The 12426-nt window shown below is 35.6% G+C and overlaps 1 pseudogene; it reads right to left on the reverse strand.

The window, feature by feature from the left end:
* Positions 1–1250: 1250 nt before the first annotated feature.
* Positions 1251–2566, reverse strand: LOC125419808 (dynamin-related protein 4C-like; annotated as a pseudogene).
* Positions 2567–12426: the final 9860 nt, after the last annotated feature.

The raw sequence follows: 12426 nt of genomic DNA on the forward strand, positions 1-12426 counted from the left end.
ATAATAATTAATTGCAGTAATCAAAGAACCTAATTCTTCAGCCCAGATTATTACTTCCTTTATGTTTTTTTTTATTTCAATTTTTGTTTTACTTTTTTTCTGGGTTTCAGATTATTACTTCCTTTATGTTTTTTTATTTCGATTTTTATTTTACTTTTTTGTTGGGTTTAAAGCCCACATTCTTACTTCTTATGCACTGGCTAGCAATGTGACTTTTGACGTAATTCTTAAACCTTCTATCATTCTGATTTTAAGGCTACAAACATATGTTCCTATGTTCTTCTAATGAAATACGTACAAAGAATGATAATTTCCAAAGTCCAATATATATTGGACAGGCCCAATGGCCCCAATACACATATTCCACCAAAAACCAAAAAACAAAAAAGTCCAATATAATATGTCTTCTATTATCAATTATATTTTTTCAACAACCAAAAAAAAAAAATTTTATGAAAATAATAACTTTAGTAGTTGAGCATTTTATCTATGTTATGAGAGAATAGGTTCGAGTTATAAGTTTAGAATAATTTATAATTTAAAAAAAAAACAAAAAAAAGTTATTTCTAATAAAATATCTCTAAAATCTTTTTTTTTCCCCAAATAAATCTAAAACCTTGTTAGAATAAAGGTAATTTCACTATCCATTTTTACCAACAAAAAAACCAAAAGTGAAATGAAGAAAACATACACCCGCTAAAAATAAAAAAATTAAATAAATAATACACTAACAAAAAAAAATTAAAAAATTAAATACAAGAAGACAAATTATCAAATAAAATTAATTTTAGATATTAGAATTGATATGTTAGAAATAGCCATATAATAAGAAATAAGTTATGCAATGCTAAAACTGTAGTGCAGTACATCAGAGTAATAAAAAAAATTTATTTATTGACTATTTTTTATATATAAAATATAAAAACATAAATTGCAAGCATATCCAACTAATTGTGGACAAATGTTTCGAAACTTAACAATTCAGTGACTAGAAGAATAAAGCAAGTTGTAAAGATAGAAGGGAACATATATACAGACGGAATCAGTTGAATATTCAGTTGTAAGAAAAACATGAACTGTCAAACCCGAAAACACCAATAGCATCCAAAGTCTCAAACTCAAAACATAATTTCCACACACAAAACAAAAACAAACCAGCAGCCAACACTAAGAAAGGAAGAAGAAAAATAAAAGCACACCAAAAACAAACTAAACAACCCACCAAACTACCCAAAACCATAGCAAACTAGTTAGTCACCATAGGAAACAATCCTGTCCACAATACTAGCCACCCCATCTTTACACTCTTTCAGCTTTATGATGCTCCTGTTCAACTTCCCACGTTTGGAAGCCACCGATGGATTTTCCTCCATCAACCTAACATGCTTTCCAGATATTACATTCGCAACGTAACCTCAAATTCAATGTCCTTACTCACAAGGTTCTTCACACTTATTTGCAAATGCAGAGCCATAACATCTACCAACCTTGTCAAAACTATTTTCCAATAAGCTATCATCCTCATCCTCAAGTCGAAGGCCTGCTCCAGAAGATGAGGATACTTCTTAATAACTCCAACTCCAATTTTCCCTAAACCTTCAAGTTTAATGGAACCGATCCTTTCATCACCTTTTAAGATCTCACCTATAAGCGCATCTCTCTGTGTCATCAGCTTCGTCCATTCAGAAACATATTCGGGAATGCATGTAAAATCTGTCACCTTTTCCATCTCTACAATCTCGGTCGTCCAAACATTAGACCTTTCTTTCATCTTGGCAATCAGATTATTTGCAGCTCGTTTGGTGGCTAACTGAAGCTGGTGATAGTCTTCCACATGATGCTTCAAAACAGTCATCACCACATCCTCCATGTAATCCCATAACATCCCCACAAAATCAATAGGAATACGTGATATCGCATTCACTTTTCGCAGTAAAATACTTAAAAATGCTGTCCTTGGAAGGAAATTTGGCAGACCAACCTCCTTAGCTTCCTCCAAAATCCTTATCTCCTCCATCAGAAAATCACGCATAGGATCATTTTCAACAGAGCTGTGAAGCTGATCAGAGAACTGGTTGATCATCTCTATCAAACGAGCTGTACAATGCATGCGTTTATCATCTGGATATTCATCGAATTCTCCACGCAAAAGTATCTTCCTCAGCGATTCCTAAACTGAACCAATAATCTGCATAAAAACCGTGGTTGCCTCTGCAGCTGAAGACTTTTTCTTTGGCAACTTGTTGAGCTCTGATAGATTAGAATTCAGTTTGTCGTTTATATTTTTGACAATCTCAGGCAGATTACGAGCAATACTAGAAGCTTGAATCTGCACCAACTTTTCAGCCAAAACTGGTACACCCACAATTGATTTGTCTATCTTGGAAAGAAGTGGATGATTTCCATATAGCCTAGCTTCCTCTGCTCGTGCCTCCTCATACGATTCCTCGCCAATCCGATTCCTCACACAAACATAACCAAGTCCAATATTAACATCATAAGCGGTAACCTTCTCAAGCAATCCTTCAAGAACCTTGTCAACCTTCGTGACCACTGCCAATGATTTTTTTTTAAAATTATCGTATATTTCATCTATAAAAGATGATAAGTTTTTAAAAAATCATCGTCCTTATCACAGTTTTGGATGAAAATCGTCCGAAATTTTTCATAGGAAAAAATTATATATATAGAAGAGAATTATATATATATAGCTATAATCAAAGTTTGACCAACCCCGGTTTTTTGTGGCAATGGAACTGTGTACCCCAAAAAAAAAAAAAAAAAAAAAAAAAAAAAAAAGAACGTTAAAGAATATTAGGAAAAGGGAGATTACCTTTTTGAAAAATAAAACAAAAAAAATATGAAAAATGTAAAAAATTATAAATGCAATAGTATTGGCAATTTGCAAAAGGCAGCACATGGGCGTTGGAATATTGGGACGGTTCATTATTTATATATCTATATACATATATATATTATAAAACTGGTTGGCAAGTAAACAAGAACATATTACCAAAGAAGAAGAAGAAGAAGCAGGTGATGAGAATAAGATATGGTTGCAATGACAAGCAGTGGCACCGTTAGTACTGGTTTCATCGATGGCAAACGCATCTTCTTCATCAAACTTGCTCTTCTGTTGTTTATGTTCCTACAGCTGCAGCCACTTAAAATCATTCCCACAGTTCAAGCTGCTAGGCTTCTTCCAAAGAATGAAGGTATGCTATTTGTTAACTATTAGACATTAGCCTTCTTTTTCTTCTTCTTTTCATCTTTTAATAACTTAAAAGTAATTATAAATTAATTAATGAAATTCAATTGCATATATAGTTTATATCATAGTTGCCAGCTAGTTAGCATTGCATTATAAAAATAATTGGAGTGTGGAAAAATGGAAATGGCTGTTCATGAACTAGATCATCATGGTCCAGATTTGGGGTGTAATATCTTCTCTCTTTATTTCTTTTAGCTTTCTTTAACCTTTGTGTCTTTTTTTATCTTTTTGATTTTTATTTTGGTAGTTTTTAGTCCGAATACAGGTTTTTGCTTATTTTTCAAGATTGTGATGAAGTAGAATTTTATTTTATTTGTTAGTATAATTAATTATAAATAAGATCCATAAGCTATTTAGTAATTTAATTTGTTATTAAAAAGAATTAATTTTCTCTAATAGATTTTAGTATAAAAAATTTAATATATGATTAAATAAATACATCCAATAGGTTTTTGCTATTTTAATAGCATGAATTGCATATGTGACTATAACAAAACTTTTGTTTCCAAAGGCTGTTCGATAACTAAAACAAGGGGAAAAAAAAAGAAAGAAAGAAAACATAGCGGTTGATAATTGTCTTTTTCTTTTTCAAACAAGCTGAAGACCATTTTAATTTTTAAAAGAAAAGAAAAAAAAAGCCAAAATACAATAAACAATGAACAGAAACAAGTTTTTTTTTTTTTCCCTCTCTCTCTCTCTCTTCCTCGATGGTCTCAGAAACAGGCCCACGACATTTTGAATAGATCTAAAACCTAAGACCGTTGGTGCGAGTTTGCGAATGCCCAAATAGGCCTTGGGGTTCGGGACCGCATGGACAAGCCTAGGATACATAATGCTCCTAATGGAAATGTGACCTAGGATTGTCCAAACGGATTTGGAGTCCGGGATTGCCTGATCAAATTGATGAGAATTTTTTTATCCAAACCTCTTATCTTATGTTTGGATAATGGTAAAGTTAATACATATTTAATTTTTCTAGAAAAATGATAATTTTTTTTGTTTGGATATTTATTGTGAGGTAGAAAAATGTGGATTCAGGAAATTAGATCCTTACCAATGTAGAAAAATATGTGAAAAATTTGTTTTCATCTATACATGTGTCATTTTGAAAAATTAAAAAGAAAAAAAAAACAAAAACAAAAAAGATGATCAAATATGCTTTTATTTTTATTTTAAAAAAATTATCAAAAGGAACTGGTTATTAAACAGACTTTAACGAACTCAAAAATTTTGGTTGGTGATTATATTTTTAATTTTACATATTGATCTTATTTAATTATGTTTTCAAATGTGTTGTCATTTTAGGATAGCTCAATTGACAACAATTATTCCTTCCAATTAATAAAAAAAGTTATTTTTTCATGTGCTATATTACTTTTTCGTTTTTTTTTTTTAAATTTTCAATAATAAAATAAATATATAAATTTTATCAAAAATATGATTTTTTTTTTCTTTTTTCTTTTTTTTTTAAAGTAGAGAAAAATTCATCAATATATTTAACGGAGTAAATGCTTGGTGAATTATAATGCCATGCAAAACGATCTCTTCGACTAGAACCACCAATCTGAGCTTCTTCAATTACATTAGCTTCATCAGAAGAAAAAATAGAACAAATCAATGGGATATTATTCCATCCACCAGAAGCAGTGAAAAGATCAGCAACACAAAGTCTTCATGTAAAACAAGTGTTGACAAGACTCTACGAGAACTAGTCCAGGGAAGCCAAGGATCCTTATAGATGTGTATAGCACGTCCATCCCCTACACGCCACATCCCACCATTGTCCAAAATATTGTGACCCCAACAGAGACTCCTCCACAAATGAGAAGGTTGTTTTCCTATTCCTCCATCCCAACCACTTGGAAAATATTTTCCTTTTAAAATAAAAAACAACCAAAGAATCAGGATTTTGAATAATTCTCTAGAATCACGATTTTGAATAATTCTCCAGCATCGTTTGGCCAACAAACCTCTATTGAACTCCTGTAATGATCGGAATCCAAGACCACCGAATGATTTTGGTTGGCATAATTGTGGCTAACTAACCCAATGAATCCCTCCTTTACCTCCAAAACTACCCCACCAAAAACGACTAACTATGCTAGTTAAATCATCCAATAGTGTTTTAGGTAGCTTGAAACAGCACATGGAGTAAGTAGGGATGGACTGAATCACTGCCTTTAACAATATTTCTTTTCCTTTCCAACCTTCCAGGTTTCTCCAAACACGTTCTTTAATAACTCTAAACAATTCTACCTTTTGACGACCAATAAAAGATGGGAGACCCAAGTATTTCGAATTTCTCTGACTTGATTGCACTTGAAATAATGATTTTATAGAGTCATGAAGTTCTGGCTAAGCATTCGAACTAAAAGTGATTTCAGTCTTTTGCATATTAACTTGTTGACCAGAACTGTTTCGTAATTAAAATTTGTAAAATAATCTACAAATATTCTATGAAGCATGAGTGAATAAACTGTATCATCTATGAAAAATAAGTGGGATACTACAGGATTGGATGGAGCAACCTGCAAGCCATTGAAAAGATCAAGGAACTCAAATTTCTTCAGAAGACAAGATAAACCCTCCGTACATAGAAGAAAAAGATAAAGAGACAATGGATCTCCTTTTCTTAACCCTCTTTGTAGATATATCAAACTACTAGCAGAACCATTAATCAAAACAGAATATATGACCGATGTAACACACCTTTTGACTAAATTTATCCAGCTAGTAGTAAAGCCTATCTCCTGCATCATTCGCCATAAAAAACCCATTCAACCTGGTCATATGCCTTACTCATGTCCAACGTAATAGCCATTAAAGGGTCAGAACAAGATTTATGCTTATTAATCATATGTAATAACTCAAAAGCAATCATGATGTTGTCTGTTATCTATCTATCAGGCACAAAGGCACTTTGCTTTGGAGATATAATAGATGGTAAAATGGCTTTAAGTCTATTCACTATTGTCTTAGAAAATTTTATAAATAACTGTAAGATTTTAAGATAAAAAACATAGCAAAACGAAAAGGAAAGAAAAGGAAGCTTGAACTGGTGTGAAAACTTATATGCATTCATTCATGGATAGAACATATAAACACAAGCTTACAAAAATAGTAAACCACCTAATTTTCACCTAATATTGTAGTTATCATACTACAAAAGACAAGTCATACTTTGGCTACCTAATATAACAGTGTTTTAGCAAAAAACTGAATATAAAGTAACTAAGCATCAAAAAGCAACTAAGATAGCAACAAAAGTGTCATTACACTAACAATAATAGTGCATAGAGTTATTGCTCTGTAGTCTGGTACCTGCCTAGGTTCCTTAACCTTTGGTATTAAAGCAATCAAGGTGTGATTCACCATGCTTACATCACCATTGTTATTCAAACATCCAGACATGCCTCGTTAATTGTGTACCTACAATTGGACAATACTTTTGGAAAACAATGCAAGTATTCTATCATAACCCGAAGCTTTTGTGGGATGCATTTGGAATAAACTAGCGTTCACTTCATTTGTAGTAAATGGGCAAGATAAGTTAATATTCATTTCCTCTTAAACTCTCCCCTAAATTCCAAACAAAACATCCTCATCTATCGAAGAACCACCAGCAGAAAACAAATTATCAAAATAATTAAAGAAAACCTTAGGGAAAGAAACTAGATTGTCATCCTAAATTCCAGAACCATTAGTAACACCTTTAATGGTATTACGCCGCTGCCTAGAAGAGGCATGATTGTGGAAAACCCTAGTATTTTGATTACCCTCTGTCAGAATCTGTCCAAAATTTCTCACCGGAACCCTAGACAAGCCCTGATCCCGGGGAAACCCTATCGGACCCTCCAATGGAAAATCCGGCAGAACCTCCACTAAGGGATGGACTTACCACAAATTTCCTACATTGAAAACACACTTCTATATTCATCCCCTTATTCCTCCCATATTACTACAATGTAATTCCACAAATTTCAGCACTTCCAAATAAATAACAGTAACTCAGTACATAATTAGTACATTTATGTCCGAGACAGTATACAGAGCTTCATGAAATACTACTAAGCATAGAATACAACAAGGATGAAAGAAATATTACAATTGCAATAAATGAAGACAAGGTACTTCTCGAACTAAGACAGCGATGAAGATCAAGTCCGCTCCGGATGAATACCGACAAACCTGGTACCTAGAGGAACGGAATTTAAAAATATGAGATGCTAATCATCTCAGTGAGTGACCCTATCTACTAAACAATTATAATACCACGATAATTAAGTAGATAAATAATAATTAATTGGAAAAAGTATTTTCTCTCAAAACCCTTACGATTCTCTCGGTTGGAAAAGTTCCCCTTTTAAAACATTTTCACAAAACCCTTTACTCGTATTCCCCGAAAACCAAGACATCAATTTATTCAACTAAATATCAAATAAAATATAATAAGTCAAGCATCTAAAAATTTATAATTAAAAGAAATTAATTTATTGAATAATTAAGTCAAGAGAAAATTAAATCAATTTAAAATCCCCATTCAAATAAATAATAAAAACAGTATTAATTATATTCTTAATTCCAGTACAATTTCAAAATATTTATTTTAAAATCCCAGTTCTGAAAATCACTTGATGCACCCACTATATACCAGTGGCGCCAACAGTATCCAGCGTCCCAAGGTACTGCTAGACAGGAGGTTATAGAGAGAAACCGGCACACAGTCGAGTGGCGTCCCACCGCGCCGCTGCAAACAGGTGTCCCGGCCATGGAGGGGCGGCCTACCCTCATCCGATGGCAAACACCGGACAATCCCATAAAATCACCTGCGCGCTACTCACACCCACCTGCGCGCTAATCACATCCGTGTGCACACTAACCATATCACATATAAGCAAAACACCAGTACGTGTATGGTGCATCTAAAAATCATAAATCAATACATCTCAAAATTTCAAATTTTCCATAACATACCGGGTTTATTCCATCCAATTAAACCCGTAAATTTTCCACAATTTCTTTATAATCATCTTCATAAATTCCATCGTTTTCAAATCCACCAACTCCCAAATCCACCAATTTAAATATTCAAAATTTTCCAATAGCATAAATATTTTTGAAATATAATAAATTAAATCACATAACATTTCATGGGCATACTTATAAAAATTGAAGTCACCAACATAAACAAATATTTTCCTTGAAATATTTGAAAATCAAATCATGCCCAAAATAATGTTAAAACCACAAGAATTTAGTATATAATTGAATTCCACAATCCTCAATACCATAAAATAATTTTCACATGGCATAAATATTTTCTTTAATCAAAATAAATCCACCAATAATTTCCACAATAAATCAATTAAATATTTGACACATAGAATATAATTGTCAAATATTCAATTCACACAAAATATTCACAAATTTAATTTCCAAAATTAATTTGAAGGTGGGTCGCCGGAAAGTTTTCGGGATTCAACTCTTCGATCCTCTCAATCCGTCATGAATTGGCGGAAAAGGATCCCGAATTTGGATTCAGGGGGTCGAAATCAGTGAAGAAGGACCGGCGGTGCAACTGGGTACTCGCCGGAACAGTGATTTCCGGCGAGCCGCCGTGGTCACTGGCAACTGTCGCCGGCAGCGGCGCGTGCGGTGGCGATGGCTGAGATTTTTGGGAGTTTTGTAGATCAAGGGGAGAGGGTTCCAACGGGACCAGCGGTGAGGCAAATGGAGGCCGGACAGGGAAGAAATCGGGGTTTGAAGGTTTTCGGTGCGTCACCGGAAAATGCTCCGATCCCGGTGCGTCAGAGGTTCGGTGGCCGTGAAATTTGGTGGGCTGGTCGGAAATGAGGAGGTGGAGAGGGGTGGCTGGCGTGTGTGGCCTGAAAATGGCCGGAAAGGGGTCAAACGGCGGTGGCCGGCGGTGGAGGGGAAAATCGCCGTCGAGCTTCGCCGGCTCGATCTGGGCGCGTCCGGCGACCGGCGGTCGTGAAATTTGGGGTTTTGCCAGAAATGGGGAGGAGCTCCCATCTGGCCGGCGCGTGTAGCAAGGATCGGCCGGAAAATTTGACGATTTCCGGTGGCCGGTCGTTTCTCTCTCTCCCTCTCTCTCTTTCTCTCTCCCCCCCGTCGTTTTTGCCAAATAAAAGCCACAGTGGGTGATACTATTCATCTATGTGGACCAATCAGGTGACTACACGTGGCGTTACTGTGCACTTAAGCCAAATATAATAAAATATTACGGTATCAGGCAAATTTCACACGTCTATAACTTTTTAACCAGATGTCCGATTTAAGCGTGCTGCTAGTCTATGAACTGGTATCGAAGAGTACTTTACAACCATACAAAAGTCAAAGCAAAATTATACAATGATAAAAGGTCAACTCCCGGCACCTTTTGGACAGTTTGCACCTCGACTTGTTTTGCCCATAACTTTCAAACCGTAGCTCCGTTTTTGACGTGCTACTAGTCTATGAACTCGGGGCATCATGCATTTCGCCACGGTACCATGGTCAACTAGAAAGTTCAATGGAACAAAAAGTCAACTTTTGACCCACTCGGTCAACGGTCAACTTCGATCAACGTGCACGAATTCCGATGTGGTTTGGGACGGGATGTTACACCCTCCCTCAACCATGATAATCTAGATCGCTGCTTCCATTTAATCTCCTCTTTCTCTAATAGTCCATTAATTCGACGTTCAATTGCCCTTGATACAAATTTTCCATTGAAACCAATGCCAACTTCATGGACTTTAAGGAATGCTGACACTCTTTTAATTCATGAGTAATATGTCTAAAATTATACTTACTCCAAATCCCTAACTTATTTGCACATGTAGCCAATCTTGATGAAAGGTGCTGTAACGGAACTAACCTATCACACGCAGGGCCCCATACATTTTCAATTATCTGTTCACACTCAATTTCCTTAGTCCAAATGGCCTCGAAGTGAAACCTCTTCCCAAACTGAATGTTCCTTTCACCAAAGCCATCCAATCCTAAAAGTATTGGACAATGATCAGAAACAGAAGATATAAGATGGTGAACATTAACAACTGGAAACATGAGGCGACCTTCAATGGAATAGAAAGATCTATCAAGCAACTCTTGTACATTAGCCTCCACATCCTGTCCATTAGACCATGTATATTTGTAGCCAGAAAAAGGCACTGGACATAACTAATAGAGGTCAATTACCTGACGAAAACCATCAATTTGGGATGCAGAACAAGTACAACCACCCAATTTATCACTCAAGCAAATAATCTCATTGAAATCTCCAATAACAAACCACACTGATGAGGATATAGATTTCAATCGATGCAAAAGCTCCCAAGAATGGTCCCTTTGATATTCTCCTAGGTTTCCATAAAAACCAATTAGATGCAGCCAACCTTTTACTGGGTGTAAAACTTCAGATCAATATGCCTTACCAAGTAAGATTTAACTTGGACCTGCAAGTCTCGTTTCCAAAATAAGGCAAGACCACCATCCATTCTTATCCGATCGACCCCGAAACATCCACCCATGTCTAACTGCCCTCGAAGTCACTCCAATTGCCGCGTCAATAACATGTCTCCATACGAAACACAATGTCGAGATTCTCCATTTTGATCACTAAAAGGAATGCTCTGAATGTCCGTGGGTTCCTGATCCCATGAACATTCCAACTGAGCACCTTCATGGCTCGTGGTAGCATTGCATTGCAAGCCTCACCACTTTAGAAGATTCAACATCTTCTACTTTGGAATCCGCCGAATTCTTCAATTCCTTCTACTGCAACACCAAGCCCCTTTCTATAGCTCTAGTCCATTTCAAACCAGTGTGTTTTCTGCCTCTGAAAAATGTCCCTTGTTGGTATTTTCTCAAAGTCGAACTAGATCCTTAAACACTTCCCCTTGTAGGTGTTTTTAGTATATTAGAAACCCTAGTTGGAGGACAATTCATGTCATCCTTGATCAAATTTTTGTTCCACGTCAGATTTGTTATAGACTGGTCTTGCTGCCACATCATCATCAGAGTCATCCCCGGTCAACAACATCAGTTGCGTAGGAGGTTTTCCAACTGCCATCTTCTCTGAACACGTGTTTGGTTCTATTTCCATAACCGTTTCTGGGAGTAATGGCAATTCCCCATCGATGCTCCTTGTCTCAAATTCAATCCCTTCTGCAAAGTCCTCATCCAACCATCACTAGTATGAGCCAGGACAGTGATTACCAGCATCAAGCTTTGATCCCTTAGATGAATTCATAACAGAATTGGCTCGCAACCAAACGCCATATTGTGGACTAGAATGAGAGTCTACTGCATGGAAATCCTTTTGCAAATGTCCCAACAAACCACATATGAAGCAAAACGCTGTCAGTTTCTCATATTGAAAATCCACTCGGAAACTGTCAATTTCATCAAGCTTAATTTTCATGCCTCTCCGCAATGGTTTCTGAATGTCGATTTGAACTCTAATATCCATGAACCGACCCATCATTTACCTTCCTCCTCGGTATCTATAGATACCAATTTGCCCAATTGATTACCAATAGCATGACCAACAGACTGGGTCATACATTGAAGAGGAAGATTGTGCAATTGAATCCAAAACAAGGCATGTGTAACAGAAACTTGACGTGGGATAACTGCACCAGTTATTTGTTCTAATAGGACCAAAGAACGATCAAAATTGCATGGGGATCCATTAATAACGCGTTCTTTATCATTGACAGTATGAAATTGGCTAAAAATATATTTTCATATAATTCCCGAATCGGAACTGGTGTTGAAGAACCCCACAATGAAGACATTGTATCCATAAAAGCATGCTTATTGCAATTACCTTTAGTCAAAAGTTGCACTAATAAACATACTTGTAGAACATTCACCTCTTCTTCACGATGATAAGAATGAAGATCTAAAGATGAACTTTCCTCTTATGTGAGTAAAAGGCATCTTTAAAACATAGTTGTCACTTCTTCCATTATTCTTCTTAAAAAAACAAACAAATTCCTTCCCGAGATTAGAAGGATAACAGACTCATGCAGAAATCATGAGAGAAAAACTCTCCAGGCAGAGGAGAGACCATTTCCCATGATTTTTTTTTTTTGAAAGCTCAAAAATATGATCTTTGATCAACTCTATTATCTCTCTCTCTCTCT

The sequence above is a fragment of the Ziziphus jujuba genome, chromosome 1 (genome assembly GCF_031755915.1).
Source record: "Ziziphus jujuba cultivar Dongzao chromosome 1, ASM3175591v1".
In the NCBI taxonomy this organism is placed as follows: Eukaryota; Viridiplantae; Streptophyta; class Magnoliopsida; order Rosales; family Rhamnaceae; genus Ziziphus; species Ziziphus jujuba.